This window comes from Chrysemys picta, chromosome 13 (assembly GCF_011386835.1).
Source record: "Chrysemys picta bellii isolate R12L10 chromosome 13, ASM1138683v2, whole genome shotgun sequence".
NCBI lineage: Eukaryota > Metazoa > Chordata > Testudines > Emydidae > Chrysemys > Chrysemys picta.
The window spans coordinates 14,135,805-14,141,662 of NC_088803.1; the positions used below are offsets into that span (position 1 = coordinate 14,135,805).

At 42.0% G+C, this 5,858-nt stretch overlaps 1 pseudogene; it reads right to left on the reverse strand.

Annotated features, from left to right (window-relative positions):
* Positions 1-813: 813 nt before the first annotated feature.
* Positions 814-1,758, reverse strand: LOC135975146 (olfactory receptor 5V1-like; annotated as a pseudogene).
* Positions 1,759-5,858: the final 4,100 nt, after the last annotated feature.

Below are 5,858 nucleotides of genomic sequence, written 5' to 3' on the forward strand. Positions count from 1 at the left end.
AAAATCATATCGCTTGATTTATCTTGTGGAGTTGTGGCTAGGCTAAAAATCAAGTGAAAATTTTGGTTTACCTAGCATGCCTTAGCTCAAACTATACTCAATGCCAGTTCAAGTTCAGTCTAAATCCCTAGTGTTTGGACTCTTTGCACGTTGATTTACAAATTTAATGCTACTCAACCCCAAAGCTTACATTGCTTTAAGTAGAAATAAATCAAGGATGGATATCAACATAATGAGCCAGGTCCTCAGCGGGTGTAAATTGAAATAGTTCAATTTAAGCCAACTGAGATACTTCTGTTTATCGCACCTAACATTTTGGCCCTATAAACTGTGTTTGCATGAGTGCTTTTATCTATACCAGGGATAAGCAACCTTTGGCACGCGGCCCATCAGGGACATCCGCTGGCGGGCCTGGACGGATTGTTTACCCGCAGCGTCCACAGATTTGGCTGATCACAGCTCCCACTGTTCCAGGCCAATGGGGGCTGTGGGAAGCGGAAACCAGCACATCCCTTGCTCCATGCCACTTCCCACAGCCCCCATTGGCCTGGAACGGCGAACCGTGGCCAGTGGGAGCTGGGATCGGCTGAACCTGCGGACGCTGCAGGTAAACAAACCATCCCAGCTCGCCAGTGGATTTCCCTGACGGGCTGCGTGTCAAAGATTGCTGATCCCTGATCTAGACGAAATTGATTGCCAATTGTGTATCAGTGTCAACCAGTTGAAAGAACTCAAAATATCTAGATAGTGCAGTTTCCACAATTCTTCGATTTATATTATAATTTTATTGAAAATGATAAAACCTAGAAATGGTTACATTGCATGAGAAACTTGAATTTTCCCTAGTGTTCTTGTCAGAGCAGTTTTCATATCTTTATTTTTCAAGCTGTAGATGATGGGGTTCAACATGGGGGTCAAGATGCTGTACTGGATGGAGAAGAGTTCATCTAGAACCAGGGAAGTGACTGAACTGGGTTTCATGTACTGGGAAAGAGCTGTCACAAACAATAAAACCACCACAATGAGGTGGGAGCTGCATGTAGAGAAGGTTTTACGTCTTCCCTCCGAGGAGCGTATTCAGAGGATAGTGGAGATGATGTGAATGTAGGAGACCAAGGTGAAGAGGAAGGAGCTGAAACCAAATATCACAGCAGAAGAAAGAAGAGCTATTTTATTGGTCAAGGTCACGGTGCAAGATAGTTGTAGTAGCGGAGGGAGCTCACAGCTGAAATGCCTGTTTTCATTGGGCCCACAGAAGTGTAACTTTAACACAGGGACAGTGTTGACCAGTGAATACAAGAGTCCCATTATCCAAGAACCACCCACCAACTGTCTGCTCACTCGTTTGTTCATGGTCCCCACATAATGCAATGGGTGACATATGGCAGTGTATCGGTCATAAGCCATTGCCGAGAGCACAAAAACTTCAGTGCCAGCTGAGAGGAGGATGAAGAACATCTGGGCAAGGCAGCCATTGACAGAAATGGTTTTGTGTTTTGCTAGGAAATTCACCAACATCTTAGGGACAGTGGCTGAGGAATAACAGATATCAACAAAGGACAAATAAGACAGGAAGAAGTACATGGGAGTTTGGAGTTGAGGATCAGCCCTTATCACCAGCATAATCATCATGTTCCCCACCAGGGTGATTAGGTAAATAACTAAAAACACCAGGAAGAGGAAAAATTGAAGTTCTGGGTAATTAGAAAGTCCCACAAGAATAAATTCATTCACATTGGTTTGGTTTTCCATTCACATTTAGTGATCTGTATGAAGAGAAAAAGAAATGAAATTAACCAACATAGCAGGTTATGGAAATTCAATTAGATAGATAGATAGATAGATAGATAGATAGATAGATAGATAGATAGATAGATAGATAGATAGATAGATAGATAGATAGATAGATAGATAAAACACAAGTGAGATTTTGAAAGCCAAGGGGACTCAGATGGACAAATTCACATTTCTAATTCAACACTCTAAGTTGGATAAAAAGTAAAGTGGGTCCTATTCCATGTGGATTTACACAAATATTTTCTTAGATTACACCGGTGTCAACACCGTGTCCAATTAGTTCTCCTATTTGACCCCATTTCTCGTGTTGTGAGCCATACAAGAGAGATCTGCTTTTAGAAACCTCATGTACAACCCTTTCTTCTAAACCAGATCCCATATTATCCATCCAGTACACTGTGTTGGCTTACAGGTGGACAAAGAGTATTAAGAATCTAAATTGAAAATAACCTTCCAATCACTGCTTTTTTTGGTCAGATAACTTTGTGAAAGCGGCATAGTAAATATCTGTGTCAGTGATTGGTATAAATAAGTCTCATTAACTCCTGTGTTACTCTAGCTTTTCCCCAGCACAACTGCAATGACTTGAGTGGAATGGGCAGTGGTGAATTGAGCTCGATAAGTGATAGGTTTGCAAATCAAAGATGTTTTTCACTAGTTTCCAACCCTGGACATTAAATATGGGATATGTACATCAGGATGTGTTCTCTCTTTCTAGCGTAATGTTATTGGCCAAGATTTGCCAAAGTAGATGGTGATTTTGATTTTCTCAAATTTGCTGGTTGACTTGAGAAACCATAAAGGGGCTTGATTTTCAGAAATTGCTGAGCATCCTGGTCTGAAATTCTAACATATATTTGACCCCATTGTCTACATACATTCTGCAGTCAACCAAATCTATGTAACCCCATTGACATAAAAAATCAATCCCAGTAGACATTTTGGTTGATGACACACTAGAGGGAGGAGAATCTCTCTCAAACTCCCTTAGCATCACTGTCTCTCCATCTCGTTTTCGATCAGTAACCTCAACAGATGCTGAAAAGAATGGAGATGACGTGAGCTGAAGGATGGGATTGGTTGAAAAGTAGGTGTCATTGATAAGCAAATGGCAGAATAGAACAGCACTTCACAGCCCATTTCATTGAGCTGGATTTGCTGGATGGACCCCTGCACCCATGTGCGGAGTCCCGCTGAGGTAAATGGGGTTCCGGACAGGCACAGGAGTCCATTCGTACAGATCCAGTTACAGCACCAGGGCCAAAATTTGTTGTTCTGCGACCAGTTATGGAGGCCTGTCAGAGCGCTCTTTCTGTTTAGCTGATTGATTATGAAATCCTCAGCATGCATGTGTTACTAACAAAAGCAATCATGTGTTCTTCTTATTACAGCCATTGTCTTCCCTTCCATTCCCTACTGAGGACACCAGTTCTCATCCTGTCCTAATTTGGACTATAAGTTCTTCAGGACAGAGTCTTTGCCTTTTGAATAGTCTCTGGAGCCATACTGAGGAAACAGCACAAATATTTGACATGTCTTATAAATGATTGACTAACACTTTTAAACTTGTGTGCCTACAGTTAGGCACTGAAATCTGCATTTAGGCAACTCGGTAATTGACCTGATGCTCAGAGACGTAAAGCACCCACAAATCCCCATGGATCTCAATGGGATCTCAACGTGCTCAGCATCTCTGATAAACAGGCAATGTATCTGGGGTGATGATGTATTGTATTTTTGTTTAAAAATATTTTTATTCAAAATTTCCCATTTTTACAGTGAAAATCTGACCCTTCAAAACATGAACAAAAAAATCTGTTTCCAAACTGAATCAAATAGCCAGGCAGTGAAACCACCTGATCCAAAGTGTTCTATAGAAGTTTGTTCTAGATTTCTTGACTGTTCTACTCCTCTGGGATAATAACCTTTTTCATAGCTATGTGATTACATAAAATAACTTGTCTATTTTTTTATGGCTTCTAGTCTTTGGCCTTTAATCTTCCTGAAAATCAGAGCCTGTGTTATACAAATGTGCATTCATTTTCAAGAGGCATATTTTGGACAGTAGTTGTCATCTTCCTCCTCCTGATATCTTATGAGTCTTCATATTATTGTTATTTAGCACCAGGGGACCCCCAACTGAGATAATGGCCCCATTGCCCCCCCCCCCCCCCCGCAGGAACCTTTCCCACTTGCCTTCCCAATGCTGGAGCCTTTCTTTGCAGCATCATCACAATTACACATGGGCACAGCCTGACTTTCACTCTGGCATGTAACTACATGTGTACTGTACTCTACATGCTGCTATACGTTTAGGCATTGCCTGACATACAGGACCTGCCCTAGAAAACTTGTCTGTACCTGCCCCAATAAACAGAGAAAAAAAATGTTATTTTACAGCCATGGAACTCCGATACATAGAGAGGTCAACTTCAGCACAAGACCCACCTTCCTAGGAGACTGAGATCTCTCTCAGAATGACAATCCCTCTGCCAGTAAATCCAAGGATTTCTGAGCAAGAAACTTCAGGCTGCTGCCTCCCCTGGCTCTGATGGGTTATATTATCCAACATTGGCTTTGAAATCCTGTCTGGTTCCTGAGAAGGGCTGACGGGCTCTAGACCCTGCTAGTTTCCACAGGGAGATATAGATTTTGAGGATAAGGTTCAGTGTTTGCAGATAAGAGTTTCTTTTGAAAGGGAGCATACCTCTATAGATGTAACAGACTAAAGAGGAGTAAAATAAAAGCAAACTCACCTAGCTTCCAGAAAGAGATCATGGATCAAGCCCTGGCTGGGATGATTTAGTTGGGAATTGGTCCTGCTTTGAGCAGGAGGTTGGACTAGATGACCTCCTGAGGTCCCTTCCAACCCTGATATTCTATGATTCTATGACCTTCGGACTTGTAGTGCATACTCCCCGACATAGATAGACAAAGAGACAGATTTATTGTGACACCCTTACTGAAGTTGAAAAGCGCTTTACTTAGTGATTCCACTGAAGTTAATTTGTTAGTCTCCAAGGTGCCACAAGTACTCCTGTTCTTTTTACTGAAGTTAATGGAACTATATATAATGTATATATAAATAATGTATATAACATATAATGGAACTGGGGGTAAAGTACTAGTTGTAGTGACTTTGTTATCACCATATAGCCCTGAAAGATAAATCTTTCTCTCTCTCTCTCCCCATACACATTATCTATCTATCTATCTAGTTAATATCTCCCTCCCTTATTTCTCTCTGTCTCCTTCTCTCTCTTTCTCTCTGTGTCTCACAAATACAACATGTAACACCATCAGCTACACTTTACCCTCCAAAGTCAGCTCCTGCAGGGTGAGGGGGGCTATATGTGGGTGTTGATCAAGTTTATATACTTATCTTCTCTTGGAAAAATAAATCCCTCTCCTCTTGGAAAATAAAATCCTTTATTCATCTGACTCTAAGAGCAAGAGTTAATTACTTCTGGGGAGTCCGAATACTTTCTGGTTTCCTCTGGGACAAGAATACAGCTAACAGTGTTCTGCATCAAGCAACAGAGGGTCCTGTGGCACCTTTGAGACTAACAGAAGTACTGGGAGCATAAGCTTTCGTGGGTAAGAACCTCACTTCTTCAGATGCAAGTAATGGAAATCTCCAGAGGCAGGTATATATCAGTGTGGAGATAACGAGGTTAGTTCAATCAGGGAGGGTGAGGTGCTCTGCTAGCAGTTGAGGTGTGAACACCAAGGGAGGAGAAACTGCTCCCAGTACTTCTGTTAGTCTCAAAGGTGCCACAGGACCCTCTGTTGCTTTTTACAGATTCAGACTAACACGGCTACCCCTCTGATACTTGAATAATGTTCTGTGGCCACCAATTAAATTGACCGTTTCTTTTGTGACTTCACCCCACTGATCAATCTCTCCTGCCATGGCATCACCTGGACAACTGGTGACCTTCAGATCCTCTTCCATAGACACCCTGCCCCATTTCTATTGACCCCGGCATCCTATGCTTGTGTCATCACCACCATCCTGAGAATCCGTTCCATGACCACAGGCAAAAGACCTTTTCCACCTG